This window comes from Cebus imitator, unplaced genomic scaffold, assembly GCF_001604975.1.
Source record: "Cebus imitator isolate Cc_AM_T3 unplaced genomic scaffold, Cebus_imitator-1.0 Scaffold470, whole genome shotgun sequence".
Lineage (NCBI taxonomy): Eukaryota > Metazoa > Chordata > Mammalia > Primates > Cebidae > Cebus > Cebus imitator.
This window is the reverse complement of record NW_016107785.1, coordinates 907,672-924,762: the sequence shown is the minus strand read 5'-3', so window position 1 is coordinate 924,762 and position 17,091 is coordinate 907,672. Positions and strand designations below refer to the sequence as shown.

Below are 17,091 nucleotides of genomic sequence, written 5' to 3'. Positions count from 1 at the left end.
TTTGTTCAGGTTGGGTGGCATGACTTTAGTGTTAGTTCACACTGCTGTTGATGCTTAATGTGTACCTCATCACCATTGATTCTTAGGTCACAGCCGACCTCCATATTAGATTCTGCTTATGTATTTTATCTCCATCAGATCTCTGTCATTTGTTCAGTGAGAAAATTGCTGAAAAAAATCTCATTCAGACTTTTAATTTTTGTCACTTCTCACCTTTTCTCACTTCCTTTCTACCCTCCCTCATATCTTCCTTCTTTGTCTTATGCTACCTGGGTATATTTTATCATTTCTTTTTTGTCTCCATTTGCCATGGCTGCAAAAAGAACTTTTGTGTATGTGTGTTGGGGGTGGGGTGGGGTGTGGATATCTTCCAGGAAATCAGATGGAAATTGTAAGACAGATCTCCTAACTCCTAGAAATCATAAATGTTTTCACTTTATATTTATAGATATATTTCACCTATATTCACTATAGATTTGCTATCCATATGTATATATTTGTTTTTGTACTTTTTTCTCTAGGCCACAATTTTTTAATCTCCTCTTCTATGACAGAAAAGCAAACAAAAACAGCAGCAAACTAGGTGGGATAGGATATAGTCAAAAGTTTCCTCAAGACCTAGGCCTGCAAAAACTCATAAAAATTAACTTTTCTTTAGTTTTTTTTTTTGCATTTTCTCTAGGTTTTGACTACCTATTGAATACTAGATGCCAAGGTCCTAAATATTTGGCCAGTGGAAAGAATTAACAGTGGACTATATAAAGAACTGGAACTGTAGGACAAAAAGTTACCATATTGAGTAGTATTTTAAATTGTCATGCTCCCTCAAGCTTAATACCAACACAAAGAAAGCAGTAAATGAATGGTGGTAGCCAGACTATTACTAGTTCTAATTTTAGTAGTGATAAGAGTGTTCATTGTCCTTTACTCATCTAACAAAACCTGAATAAGTGCTTAAAACTTGGCTTCTCAAAAGTGTACTTAAATATGAGTCCCTGTTCTCCAACAATCCACCCCCAATTGATGCATGACATGAATGGAATATACCCATGAAATGTCTTAGAAGACATCCTTCTGCTCCCTAATTCCTTCCACTGTGTTAGTAGCATCCAACTAGACAAAATGAGAAGAAGCATTTGAATACAGGCTATTACTAATCACAGGACACATCAAATACTTTTCAATATTTTTTTTTTTCCCATTTATTTTATTTTATTGTATTTTAGGTTTGGGGGTACATGTGAAGAACATGCAAAATTGTTGCATAGGAACACACATGGCAGTGTGATTTGCTGCCTTCCTCCCCATCACCTACATATGGCATTTCTCCCCCTGCTATCCCCCCCCAGCTCCCCACCCTCCACCGTCCCTCCCCTATTTCCCCCCAACCGACCCCAGTGTGTAGTGCTCCCCTCCCTTTGTCCATGTGCTCTCATCGTTCAACACCCGCCTATGAGTGAGAACATGCGGTATTTTAAGCCATTTAAAATATTTTTTGTGAAATGCATTATTCATACTGAAAAGTTCACAAAACAGACATGTCAGTACAATGAGTAATAATAAATTGACTGCCATGCAGCCTGCTTCTCAGTGTAGAAATTGAACATGCCAGTACCCTCAAATCCTATATGTCCCATGGAAACTACGTTCCCTCCATTCACTGGCAAATAAACATAATACACACATTTATGTTAATCACTTAATTTGCTTTTAGTTATGATTCTATCACCATCTAACTATGTCCTTACTTTTGAAATGTATATATAAATAGAGTCTAGAATATTTACTCATTTGTGTCTTTCTTTTGTCAACATTATGCTTATAAGCAACATGTTACTGCTGGAGCAGTAGTTATTCATTTCCATTGCTTTATATATTTTCTTGTTCACTCCAATTTATAGCTCTGTTCTATTCTGAGTGGCCAGCTTGGTTTTTTCCAGTTTGACATTATCACAAATGACACTGCTGAAAGGAAAACACTTTTTGTATGTCTCCTGAGCACCTGTACAACACCACAGGTCTGTTAGGAAGTCTCTAATTTCTTGGTCAGAAAAAGCTCTCAGGACAAAATTGTCTTTAAGAAATGAACTTACCTCTATGGCATCTTGTGTTTCCTAAATGTGAATCTGTTACTTATCATCATGTTAACTTTATACAGCTTTAAAAAAAAGCTTTTTATTAGTATTTTATTCAGCTTAAAAAGGTATCCAAATTATCTAGTCTGACATTGTTGAAATAAAAATTGTATCACATATTATTTCAGTTTAACTTTTTACATAATTGTATTAGTCTGTTTTCATGCTGCTGATAAAGATATAGACAAGACTGGATAATTCATAAAGAAAAAGTGATTTAATGGACTCACAACCCCACATGGCTGGAGATGCATCACAATCATGGTGGAAGGCAAAAGGCACATCTTAAATGGTGGCAGGCAAGAGAGAGCTTGTGCAGGGAAATTCCCTTTCATCAGATCTCATGAGACTTATTCAGTATAATGAGAACAGCACAGGAAAGACTCACCCCTATGATTCAATTACCTCTTACTATAAAACATGGGAATTGTGGGAGCTACAATTTAAGGTAACATTTGTGTGAGGACATAGCTAATCCATATCAATAATTGTGACCACGGTGCACAGTTGACTTTTAGCTCAATTTTTTAATCTAAATATTTTGTATTTGTTTACCATGGCTGTTAAATTAATAAAGACTGAGGCCTTAAAACAGTACACATGTATTATCTCCAGTTGCCATGGAGTAGGAATCTAAACACATCTTAGCTGGGTCTTCTGTTTCCGGCTACAATAAATGTATTGGTCTGGTTGAGTTATCATTTGGAGGCTTAACTAGTGAAGAACTCAGTTCCAAGCTCCTTCAGGTTGTTGGTAAAATTCATTTTCCCACTACTATAAAATTATGACAGTTGGTTTTTCAAAGCTAGAAATTAAGAGAGGGAATCTTCTGCTTGGAGTCTCTAACTTCGGGAAAAACCTAGACCTTCCTTCAAAGGAAGGTCTATTGTTGGCCGAATATGACACTCCCTCAAGATAACTGTATTAGTTTGTTTTCCTGCTGCTAATAAAGAAATACTGCAGACTGGGTAATTTATAGAGGAAAGAGGTTTAATTAACTCACAGGTTCATGTGTCTAGAGAGGCCTCATAATCATGGCAGAAGGTGAATGAGGAGCAAAGTCAATTTTACATGGCAGCCCCAACTGGGCCCCTCCCACAACACATGGGGATGATTACAATTCAAGGTAAGATTTGGGTGTGAACACAGAGCCAAACCATATCAATAACTCTCTTTTTATGAACTCAAAGTCAAATAATTAGGAATTGTATATACATCTGCTAACCTCCTTTATCTCCTGACGTTTAATGTTGTTTAGAATTTGTAGCTTTTAACCACACTCAATGAAATAAGCTTACACAAATGCGTATACACCAGGCAGCAGCAATAACAGGGACATCTTAGATTTATGCCAGCATGCATTGTAACACATGTTCCCTTATTCTTTTTAATTCTCAAAGATTTTTCATGACTGTTTTATATTATAACCAATCAGGTATATTATAGTTCACTTAAATACTAGATTATCAGTACATATTTAGGTTGTATTTGTCAGTTTTTAAGATTTGAAAAATTCCAACCATAGCTGATAAATATTTAGGCCTTGATATTCTCAGCTAGAAATAAGTGTTTATAAACTGGAAAAAATGAGGGATGGGGCATTATTTAAATATCATCTGATTCTGTTTTTAAAACCCTAGGGACAAACAGTAGATTCTAGATTTATCTCATTTAAAAAATGCTTGTGTCAATAGCCTTCACAAATGAAAACTGAAAAAATAATGATCAAGTCAAAAATAATTATTTTGTATAGCAACAAACAACGGTAAAAATACTCCCAAACTTATACAGTAGGGTGCTGTCAATAAATTTCAAATAGCACATACTAATTGTCTGCAAACCAGCCATATTCATCCATCATATCCTTGCAGGTTTTCTACTCACAGATTTTATTTAATACCTGTATGCTGTTTAATTCAACATCTCTCCAACCCTGATTTAAACTACAAAGTTACTTTCAAAAATAGATTACCCCAATTCATTTATTATCTCCTATCACATTCCAACTCCTTTTTTTCCCCCTACATTCTAATTAATATTACTGTATCTACTTTTTTATCCAAGCTCAAGTTGAGCACATTAGCCAACACCTGTACTTCCTCCACATATTTAACCAACAACCAGGTTAGAAAGCTTTTCTTTTTAAATTTTCCATTCTTATATTTAGGGAATACCTGTAGGCTCAATGGCTGGTTTTTTTGTTTGTTTGTTTGTTTTTAATAAGAATTTCTTTAGTTAGCTTGAAATAATAATCTCGCCTAACTATCTAACTTACTATCAAGAAATGCCTCAGAGACTGAATTAACAGTGCCTGTCTGCTGATAGATGACAGATGTAGGCTAAATGTGTTTACACTTTAATCATCATGTAATATTTGTTTTTAGCAATTTCATTATAGCTTAGAGTTATACCTGTTAAAAACTTCTCAATTAGTAGATAACTTTTATAGTTCTGACTATTCGCTAGTGTGAATGATTTAATATTAAAAGAATCCAAGTTAGTTTTAAATTTTTAAAAAATTTACAGAAAAGATGTGCACACAAAAACTATCTAAAGTATCTATAGACATGTAGAATTGAATGCATGCTATGTTTCTTTCTAATCATTTTAGCCTATTTATATTTGATGCTTTAATGATTTAGAATCATACTATAACCAATTCAGATTAGTTTGTCTATAAATAACAGACTTTTCAAAATAATAAGTTGGAGAGTAATCCTAGACTGGTAGAGCAAATTCAAGGCAAATAGGAATGACTCCTTATCATCCTTGCTCACGACTCTCATCTTCAAGTTCCCCTTAATGTCCAAGTTTGCTGCTAGAGTTCCAGACGTCTTATCCAAATTGTAATTTGAAAGAAGGCAAACAGCACAGGAAAAGTAGAGCAGATCGCATCTCAGCTGTCTTCTTGTAAGCAGCCCTCTCTGAAGTTCTCAACATTTTTGCTTATGTATCATTGGAAGGCATAATTTACATGATTATACCTACTGCAAAAGAAGCTATAAAACAAACTTCATTCTGGTAAATGCAACAGGTAAAAATTAGGTTCTTCTTCTAAAGAAGGGACAAGTGGATATTGGAAATGCAACTAGTAATTTCTCATAGACGCAACAGAGACGTATGTGTGCACACAGACATTTATACATATTTGCATACACAAAAAAGTATATATGAGTTTATTCCATTTTTTTCACAGAGCATCCACTTCTTTATGATTTATAAATATTTTAATAGCTCAATTTAAAATTCACTGAGGTGATGTAGCATTGTTCACCCCCAAATCGGTGGTATACCGGCTGTTTCCACGTTGTTAATGTTCTTGCTTACTATACTGCTGCAATAATGACCGCTGCTGCTGCTGCTGCTGATGGAGAATCTGTTCTGGGCCAGGCATTTTGTTAAACAGTTCATATTTACATGAGGTGAATAAAACCACTTCTTGCTCCTGTTTTCAGGCATAGTGCAGGATTTGAAGGAAACACAAACTCAAATCACAGAAACACAATGTGGAGCTTACTTAAATTTTTCTTTAGGGGTGGAAGAGGAGAATGCACTTCCCAAAATACAATAAAATGTACTAAATACTCTTAAACAACCATTTTCCTAAAGCAGAAGAGAGAGAGAGAGAACAGAAAGAGACAGAAGAGAGAGAGAGAGAGAGAGAGAGAGAGAGAGAGAGAGAAAGACACACACACATTGCTTTCAGTGATATAAAATCTTCCATATGGTGTCAGTTTGTCAAAATATTTCTGTCGGAGTACTCCTGGAACTTTCCACCCGCACACATACTTGGTATTCAAACCTTTGGTAAATTCACTTTTCTTCCTTCTGTATGTTTATATGTCTTTCTTCTTCCATTTTTCATGTTCACAGTCTCAGCTATTCAATTTGATTTTCTGTTAGAGATAACTAGGCTACCTCAATGCCCAAAAAAATATGAAGAGAAATTTTTTTTCTGAAGAATTTTCCGTATTTCTAGATGACTGAATTCTGTCATTCAGCATCTCTGTACTGATGATTATCCTTTCTGCATTGCTTTACGACTGTGCTTCTTTAATTGATGCACAGCAAAACAGAGCCAATATAGCCACAGGGACTTCAGTTACAAGAAATGTTAAGTATCCTAGGGAAACAAATACAACGGATAGCAATTCAATTACTGGGTACATACCCAAAGAATTATAAATTGTTCTATTATAAAGACACATGCACACATATGTTCATTGTAGCACTGTTTACGATACCAAAGACCTGGAACCAACCCAAATGTCCATCATTGATAGACTGGATAAAGAAAATGTGGCACATATACATCATGGAATACTATGCAGCCATAAAATACGATGAGTTTGTGTCCTTCATAGGGACATGGATGAATCTGGAAACCATCATTCTCAGCAAACTGACACAAGAACAGAAAAGCAAACACCGTATGTTATCACTCATAGGCAGGTGTTGAACAATTAGAACATGTGGAAACAGGGAGGGGAGCATCACACACTGCAGTCAGTAGGTGGGGAGCTAGGGGAGGGACAGCTGAGTGGGGAGGATATGGAGGGATAATGAGGAGAGAAATACCTGATATAGGTGATGGGGGAATGAAGGCAGCAAACCACCTTGCCCGGTATGTACCTATGCAACAATCCTGCATGATTTGCACATGTACCCCAGAACCTAAATTACAATTTTAAAAAATTAAGAATAATTTATAAAAAAGAAATACAGTGGATAGTATGACGTCTCTATGGCTCAGAGATTCACCTTTCAGAATTTCAAGGAAAAACTGGATAAAGTAATAAATGACTTATTAGATTTGAAACATCAGTTAATAGCATTCAGATTTTTATTACAACCTTTTTTATGTCCTTTCAAGTTGTCATACATCAAGATGAATTCTGGGAAAGAGGCTGCCATATTCTTGGAAATTGGAAGAAAACAGGGGCATCTACTGTGCTGAGATAGCAGGATGATGGTTCCATTGCATTTCACATTTGTGACAATATTCAAGGTGTGAACGTTTTTTAATTCCTGTGACCATTGAAGTATAATTTTCTTGCAATGAGATGCAATAGAAAGAGAACCTGGTGCATTAATTTAGATTGGAAACTTACATACCTAATAATGTCTTCTGACCTTCACTGACATTCAGATTCCTGATTCTTCAATGATTTAGAACCCAAGATATTTTTACTCTGATGCTTTTCAAAAGGCACAGATATGTTGAGGCAAACAATTTCAGTTTTGACATAGATAGGGAGCAACAGGACAATATCATAGCAACAATATACTGTGTAACTGAAAGGTAACGTCTCTGCTTTTTTATCTGAACCACATACCTACCCACATTTTATATAGAATATTGTTCTTTGCTATACTTTATTGAGTCCTTTCTCCTCTTCCTCATAGTGCACTTTAATTTATCAAGTAGAGGAATTTGGCTATTTTTATTTAATTGTACCTACAAAAGCAATGCCCTGGGGAATGTACCTTTCACTAACAAGTGGATAATCAAATTATTTATCTACACAGATATATTAGTTCATTCTCACACTGCTAATACGGACATACCTAAGACTGGGTAAGTTATAAAGAAAAAAAGTTTGATTCACAGTTCAGCAGGGCTAGAAAGGCCTCAGAGAACTTACAATCATTGTGAAAGGAGAAGCAAACATGTCCTTCTTCACATGGCAGTAGCAAGGAGAAGTGCCAAGCAAAAGGAGAAAAAGCCCCTTATAAAAATCATCAGATCTCATGATAACTCACTATCACAAAAACAGCCTGAGGGTAACCGCCCCCGTGATTGAATTACCCCCCACTGAGTCCCTCCTAGGACACATAGGGATTGTGGGAACTACAAATTGAGATGAGAGTTGGGTGGGGACAAAGTCAAACCGTATCAGCAAAAAACCGTCTACCCCCCAGATTAATTGTATTTACTTCCTAGAGGTGCTACTGTTTTAATGAATTGAAGTTTTAAATATAAAATTGTCTTCCTCTTTTCTACACGCATCACTCCCCTTTCCCAAATATTTCCCACTTATTTTCTGAACATGCATAGGAAATGCTCATGATCAACAGAATTTAATTTTAGGGAACCATTGCCACCTGTGCCAGCTGACTCAACTCTAAACTACTGTTGTTCCAGCACTGTAGGGAATTTTCACAGCCTCTTAGCACTGGCCTTTTCTAGGCTGCTTTTTCTTCTCAAGCAATTTTCTGCAATAAAGAATACATTTACCTTCACAGTTTCTAGTAGTATTTATTCATAGGATTCATGGGTTCTCAGTGCGACATAGTGTCTCTGAAGGGAGACTTTTGAGTAGGCAAGATAGGTGACAACTCAAGCCATAGAAATTAATACTGAGATTTCTTTACATACAGAAATCACTTTCCATTTTATGAGGTGGAATGTATACACCCGAAAGAACACTTAGCATTCTGAATTAAAGTGTTTGGATGATTTCAGTCATGTCTTCACTTACCAAAGAAAAATGAATGACTATAGTTAAGTGTATCATTTTGGTTGTGTTCCAAGTTGTTCTAATGTCTTTACTGTGTGAAAGAAAATAGTCTTTAGGATCCCACACTCACAATGCCAAAGGGAAAGTTAAGCTTGGAAATTGAGTCATGCAGTACTGTTTTCCTTTTCTTCCCCAAAAGAGCTGTTATTTCACAACCCTGTGTCCTGACTTGATACATAAATCAGGCTCCCACAATAGGTCATATATTTACCCAGTTGGCCTCCCTCACAAATTGCTCATGAGGAAATTCCTTGTAAGCTACTAAATCTTTCAGGATACATATTTCAGGATACGTATGTATCTGTGTGTATACATATAAGGGAGATATCCCCTTCTATAAACTAGCCCTAAACCCAAGTTCTGTTTAAACTCACCCTGACTATGCCAATTAGCAGCCTATCTTTACAGGTGTGGGACAAGAACAGACCAGGAATCATTCCTCCATCTACCCAGAGGAAAATACATAATCGACTTTTTCTCTATTCTATTTGTTCATGTTTTCTATATTTTATGTAAAATGTAGATATACTGACAACAAGAGGAATGAATAATTGACTTTTTTCTTTACCCTCTTTCATGTGTAAAATGTAGATATACTGAGCACTAGAATGTGACCATTTGCCTTACTACCTACCTGCCCTCCCTTTTTTCAGCTTGCTCATTCTCCTTTAAACATTCAAATTTCCAAAACCTCTTGGGAAAAAGTACACATCACAGATGCTCTTGGACGTTGTGTTTTTCCCAGACGCATCCTCGAATGTTGGCTAAATAAACCTCTATCAATGGAGACCCTTGTCACAGTCACTTTTGGGTTAATAACAATAATCTGCTAGCATCTTTAAAATATAATTTGATTGTAAAGAGAGACAAGGAAAATAAAGCAGTAAATGATGAATGTAAAGTGTCATTGTTTACAATATGAGAATTAACAGTGTTTTATGTGAAAGTGCTGCATAATCAGAAAAACAGTACAAATAATATTTACCACTGGAAACCTAACATACTATGAAAAACATGGGTTTGGGAAATAGATCTCTATTTCTTAAAACTACCCTTTTGTTTACTTTCTATACAACCCTAAGAGCATTGCTTTGATTTTGTAACTTCAATTTTATCATATAAAGTGGGAATAAAGTAACTATATGTAGTTGGGCAAGTATTAAATAGAATTTGGTATAAGTACATAGTATAGCAAGTCCATTTTAGCTTTCTAATGTAAGCTAACAAAATTAATATGTATTGAATAAGTTTATATTTATTTTATTTTATTTTAGTCAGGGTCTCATTCTGTTGCACAGGCTGGAGTGCAGTGGCATGATGAAAGCTCACTGAAGCCTGGACTCAAACTATCCTGCCGCCGCTTCAGGTTCCAGAGTACCTGGGATGACAGGTGCAGGATACTATGCCTTAATAATAAATTTTCAAAAGGACATAAAACATATTTTTATGTAGCCTTCATCTCAGTTTTAGAAAGCAATTAATTTCTGGAATATTCACATATCTACAAGTTAGAGAGGCATGATCAGGACAAATTTTCCACTCAGTAAATTAACTTAATTATTAGTTATCAGTATGTTAAGCTGTTTCCTCATATATAAAATAAAGAAATCACTACTTACTTTACCTTCAATGAATGATAACTATTATTTTAAAAATTATTTGGCTTTTATAAGTAATTGGTCACTTATCTGTAGTTAATTTATGTAAGTAATGTGTGTGTAATTTGTGTCACATTAAAAATACATATAAATACACATACACATACGTTAAGAACAAAAATTACAGGATGATATATTAAGAACTCAGAAACCCATTAGGACTATGCAAATTTAAAAATAAAAGTATAATAAGTCAACAATTTTGTAGTCGGCCATCTATTTTAATTGTTTACATACATGTTTTACACAGATCCTAACTAAGTTTGGCAGATTCCAGCATTGCACATTGTATATGTTGCAGTTGCTAAATACATCTTTCTGAAAATATTAATGAAAGGACAAATGAGTGAATGTGTGTGAGAAGTTTAAAAATTTATTTTCAGTGTACTTAGCAACTGAAAATTACTAGTAACTGTTATAATAACATACTAAAATATAATTGTTCTAGGTTATATATGTCATATATTGAGGCCTGAATTTTAGAGGCTCAATAATAATATTTAGTATGTATTTTAGTGGAGAATGCAGTTAAAATATTATCATTCATAGTATCTCTAGGAAAAAATGGCAGAAAACATAAAATATTTGAAATAAAACTATCAAAGGCATTTCAATAACTAAGCTATATTATAAAATATCCTTTACAATACTGTAGCCGTTTAACATATCCCACAACAACTTATCAATATCAACAGATATTAATATTTGCCCTCAGACATTAGTGGGGTGAAGGAGCACTAATTGAGTTGATAGAGTTCTGCTGAATAATGGCAAGATAGCTATGAAGGAGCCCAATAGCTTTCCTTTAACTCAACATGTAAATTGCTATGATATTGGTTTCTGCAGAGAATAGATTATATTCTCAGTTGTTGTAAAATCTAGATTTGTTTTTATATTTCATCCTTGTTCCCAAATAACTATTGATACTTTTGAGCATATGTCATTTAACAGCCATGACGGAACGATGGATGTAGTAATGGGAAATCATTTTTCAGTTTGTGTGTAATAGACTCTTCTATGTCTGAACAGAATTTGCTTCAAATAACATATAAGGAAGAAATATGTAAATATTATTTAAAGGGCTACAACTGCATCATTATTTGCTGAGTTATAGTTCCACTCAAATATTTAACAAAAACCTGTCTGTGTTCCTTGCATTTAACTATTTAGAGAAAGCAATAGACAGATTGTGCTCGAAATGGTTTTACTTAACTAGATTAAAAATAAGGATAGTGTGCTTCATATTTGTGAATCCTTAAATTATTAATTCCAGCAAAGCATGAAAGCTATTCTGATCTTCCATTCACATTGATTTTTTTCAAGTGGTTATGCATTAATATAATAAATATGTCAAGAATCAGATTGTGAATTGTAGGAAATGAAAACTATGCTTCTTTATATGAGACCTTACCTTTTATTTTTTATAAACTTTGAAATCTTCACCTTGTCCAAATCACTTGGGAAAACTCATTAATCACAATTTATATGATCTTTTTTCATTACTCAGAGGTCTCAAACAAAATAGACTTGAGAGAATGGTCCAGACTTTACACTTACTCTTACTTTCTAAATCACCATATCTGTAGTGATTGTATATATGTTGCCTGATAAAAAGTAAATCAGGATATGTAATAGGAAATCTAATTTAAGTTGCAATGGAATTACATCTTTGAACATCTATGACAAAGCTAAGAAGATTTTTGTTCCTAAAATATGATTATGTTTCGATTAACTACAGATAATGTGCTCTTTTATATATTCTTCTTCCTTTGGAACAGATATTTAGAAACATAATGGAAAAATCCCTCTTACCTTTTTAAAAAATTTAATCAGCTACTCACAATTACTAAAAAGCAGCAAGAAGAGAATGAAGAATTTCTGTATACCCTTTACCTGGATTCCCAAATACTCACAGATGTGGATTTAAAAACTACCATAACAATTCAAGCACTACTACATTTGCTTTCCTCATCTTCTCCTTGTCTTCCTTCTTTCTGTTTCTCTCTCTCTCTCCTTCTGTATATGTATTTACATAGATGATTATATATAATTATATATTATGTATTTAAATTGTATACATAACTCTTCATACACTATATATTTAAATTATGATAGATATGTGGACATACAGCCCTCCACCTTGATCTGGAATTACCTTTATGAGAAGATTTTGATTTTGAATTCAATTTCCTTAACAAATGTGATATTGTTTATATTTTCTATCTATCTCATTTTCTATGCATTTTCTTATATTAGTAGTTTGATAATTTGCATTTTACAGTTACTTTGTCCATTTCATCTAATTTATTGAGTATATGTATTGACATGACAGGGGATTTGCATTGTCTTATTCTCCTCATTGGCAATTTTTGGTTTCTCTTGTTTTTTCTTAATTATCTTACAGGGATAGGTCAATTTTATCAATCTTTTCTAAAAAATAGCTTTTGACTTTATGCATTTTTTCTGGGTTTTTTTTTTTTTTTGGTCTTTTTTTTTTTTTTTTTTTTTTTTGGTCTGTTTTTTATTAATTTCTGCTGATTTTAATAGTTTCATTTCTTCTATTTATTCTGGTTTCTATTTTCTAGCTTCTTAGGTATCAAGCTTAGATAACTGATTTTAAACCATGTTTTCTTTCTAATATATTTAGTCTGAACTACCATAACAATTCAAGCACACTACTTTTTTATACCATAAATTGTATTATACTTTAATTTCATGTTTGTTCTGTCAAAATATGAGTTATTTGTTCATATGTTTTTCATTGATCCATAGGATTTTTAATTTCTAAACATGATATAATTTCTTAAATATTTTGTCTTTATTGATTTATGATAAAATACCATGTGGACAGAAAATGTTTTGGGTAATTTAAATTATTTTATATACTTTGAGAATTAAAGCCCATTTTACAGATAGTCTTGCTAAAGTTCCATGAGAATCTAGAAAGAATGTGTATTCTCTATTTATTGAAGTTGCATTTTATAATTGTAAGTTAGATAGGTTTGATGATAGTGCTGTGCAAAGCTTTTTTAGCTACTGCCCTCTCTTTTTTTTTGTCAGTTTATTCTATCAATTACTGAGAGAGAAGAGTTTGTTTCTCCAATTGTAACTGTGGATTTTTTTTTTAAATCCCTCTTTTCTGTCATGTGTCGTTTCATGTATTTTGAAGATCTTTTGGTAAGTGCATGTGCATTCAGTGTTTTCATGGTTTCTTGATGAATTGATTCTTTTTCTCTATAAAATGCCCATATTTATCTCTGATATACTCTTTGCCTTTTTCTAATTTATAGCCACACCAGGTTTTTATGCTCAATGTTTTAATGGCATATCTTTTTCAGCCTTTTAGTTGTTCATATCTTTATTTTCAAAGTATATTTTTCTAAACGCTTCAGGGATGGCCTGGCTATTTTAGGCAGAATAATAATCTTTGCCTTTAACTTTTACATCCTAGTTGTGTTTGAAGTTTTTTATATACTTTAGGATTAAATGTATTACCTTGGCAACAATTTTCTGTTTTCCCAGTGGGTTCATTGTTTATCTTTTCCTTCTATACTGGTGAACTTTTTTGGTTATATCTTTCACAGAATATCTGAGATAAATTTTTCTTAGATTTTGCTTAGCTGTGAATACTTTTTTTATGCATTTTGAAGGATAATTTTATTGGGTATAAAATTCTAGGATACAGGATTTTTTCTTATAAATTTTAAATGTATTATTCCATTTCTTTTGACCTTAATTCTTTATAATAATAATTCAGTTATAAATTATGCAGTTATTCTCCACATATGTAATATCTTTTCCTCTGCCTCTTTTAATAATTTTTTCTCTTTATGTTTGGTTTTCAGCAATTTGTTCTTTTGTGTACAGGTGTCTGTCTGCTGCATTAGTCTTTTTATATTATCAATGCCATCAACTCTGGAATCTTTTTAGATATTTTTCCTTCTACTATTTATTCTGCCCCATTCTCCCTTTCTTTTGGAGAGAGATTGAAATTATGATTATATTAGTTTCATTTACATATTTTGCACTCAAATCTAATACTTTTTGTTCTGTTTCTTCAGGCTTTTTTAAAAATCTGAATTTAGATTTTTTTCATTAATTTGTCTTTAAGTACATTTATACTTTCTTCTGCTGTGCCTAATCTTCTGTTAATAAGATATTTTCATATTTTAGATCATATACATTTAAAAATTGTTTTTCCCATCTCCTAAAATTTTCCATCAAATTATGCATGATGTCCATCTTTTCCTGCAGACACTTTAGAATTTTTATTATAGTAATTTTATGCTCCCTGTGGTAATTGTAATATCTGGGGTGTCTCTGGGTCTGTATCTATGAATCACTTCGTTTTTAATGTTGGTCACTTTTTCTTGCTTCATCAAATTCATATGTGAATTCTCACGTGTTTGGGAATTTCCTATTTAGTAAAACCTGACATCTGTGCCCTGTAGTGGTTTTGCAGATCTATCTCTGTTTTACAGATGAATCTTTTGATTTCCAAATTTCTGGAGGCCTCATCATCCTGATTTATAAGCTCTGGGGCCACATTTGTTGGTAGCCTAGGAGATTTTTTTGATCTCGAATCTCACCCTTAGTATTTTTCTTTTTTCCTTTTTTTTTTTTTTTTTTTTTGGCTCTTTTTTTTTTTTTTTTTTTTTTTTTTTTTTTTTGGCTCTTTGCTGTAGCTACCCCATAGTCTACATAGGGACATATCATTTAGGAAGGATTTTTCAGCTGCCTAATGTCACCCTAGGCATTATGTGGTTAAAATCAGAAATATCTGTATGGAGATGAAGGGGGCTGAGCTCTCCCACTCCTCCGTCAGTCCTGATAGGTGAAATCCCTGAGTGACTGTATTTTTCTTCCAGTTCCTCTGTGTCTTTCCCATTCTTTCCAAGCTGAAAAGCAGGGTTGCCTGAAAGACTTCTTTCAATTTTCCTATCCCTCCTCAATTTTTTCTGGAAAAAAAAAAAAAAGAAAATGGTGCATCTGAGAGAAATTTCTCTATGCTTTTTCTAATCCCATATTTTTAAACTACCATCCTTGTTACTCAATGAAGGTAATGAGAATGAGATAGGTGTTAATACTGCCTTACTACTGCTATTGGGGCTCTTGTGGATTCTATTTTGTTATATCCACCCAAAAACACATTCTTAAATGTTTGTTAAAATGTAGGTAGGTTTCATTTTTATCCCAAGTTATGTTGAATAGGAAGTGCTAGTTTCCTTTCTGTTGGAAGAAGTAGAGCAGCAGCTATGTATTTCCTCCCTTTTATCAAGGACTGTCACTCCTGGAAGTTAGGTTCTTTACATTTCTTTGTATTTCAAATGTTACAATGTTACTATTTTTAAAAATATGATTTTTAGCTTATCCAGCTTATTTTGTTTGTTTAGAGTGACAATGATGATTTCTTACTACTTTCTATATTTATTCCAGAAATAGCTTTTATAAACATAATAAAACACAATGAAAATATTGCATACATATCTACAGATGTATAATTTCTGTTGTTCTTCATCTATTTATAAAGTTTCAACTTTCTTCCATCACATATAATTTTCTTCAGCCTAAAGACACTATCCTTTACATTTTCATATAAGTGCAGGTTTGCTAGTGAAGAAACTCTGTTTCTCTGTTTTCATATTTTATAAAAGTATAATCCCACCTAGGCTGCTAGATTTTCCTTTTTTTATGAAGCACTTAGAAGATGTCTTTCATTATCTTCCATCTCACTTTATTTACAATGAGAAGTCAGTGAGGAGTCAGCAGTTACTTTTGTTTTGCTTAGCTTACCTTATTGTAATCTGTCTTATATCTATGTCTACATTTAAGATTATTTTTCGTCTGGTTATCTGTAATTTGACAATGATATGTCTTGGTATGATTTCATTGTCTTGTGCTAGGATTTATAGATTGGTATTTTTTATGACATTCAATAAATTATTTGCATTTATTTCTTTAAATATATTTCTGCCTAATAGCATCCTTCTGATATTGCAATTATGTGTGTGTTTGATTTCTTAATACCATTTAACAGGTCACTGGATTTTTGCATACTTTCCTTTCATCACTTTTCATCAGTATTTCAGGATGGTTTGTGCCTATTACCCTGCCTCCACTTACATAGATTACCAGAGCTCTTATTCAATAACTCTCTCTTCTCTGGTACACCGTCTCACAAATTCAAGCCACCTGAGACTCTCTGCTCTTTGTATTTTCAGTTTAACAAGAGTGTTCATATTTTGCCTTGTTTCCCCTTTTTGTGCTGTGATTTGGAAAAAGTTTCTGAGTAATTATAGAATTTATTTTTTAACTCACGATCTCAAGGATCACAGTTCTGTATTTAATCGTTTCCAATATCTAACACTTGTCGTTCTATATATTTTTATAATTTTATTTGTTAATGCTTATTTTAGAAACACTAGTTTAATACAAGTTAGCAATGAACAGAAGAGTCTATCTTTATTTTTTGATAATGATAATTTTTATTAACTAGAACCACATTTCCTATGGCACCCAATAGGTGTTTTGCCGGATACCTATTAACCTCAGTAGGTAAGGATTCAGGTTCAAGAGGCCGAGGCCGAGACCCAGAGCCAGCAAATGAGACATGGGGTTTGATTAGTGGATTACATACAGAGAAGTGTCCAGTGGTGGCAGGCTAGACAACATATCTCCCTTATGTACAGTCCAGTGGCAGCAGGTTGGGCAGGAAAACCACAACTGCTTGCAATTTATATAGCATTTAACACCCTCCCCTTAAGGATCTCCATCTGG

At 33.4% G+C, this 17,091-nt stretch overlaps 1 protein-coding gene across 3 annotated transcripts in view; it reads left to right on the top strand.

Moving 5' to 3' along the window:
* The window catches only part of LRFN5 (leucine rich repeat and fibronectin type III domain containing 5), a 288,888-nt gene that overhangs the window by 252,599 nt on the left and 19,198 nt on the right, over positions 1-17,091 (top strand). Inside the window, exon 1 of one of the 3 annotated variants that reach the window (XM_037732756.1) lies at positions 10,017-10,030. The exons of the other annotated variants lie outside the window; for them this stretch is intronic. The gene's annotated coding sequence lies outside the window, so the exon portion shown is untranslated. Of the gene's footprint in view, positions 1-10,016; positions 10,031-17,091 lie in introns of those variants that run through there. 3 annotated transcript variants of the gene reach the window in all.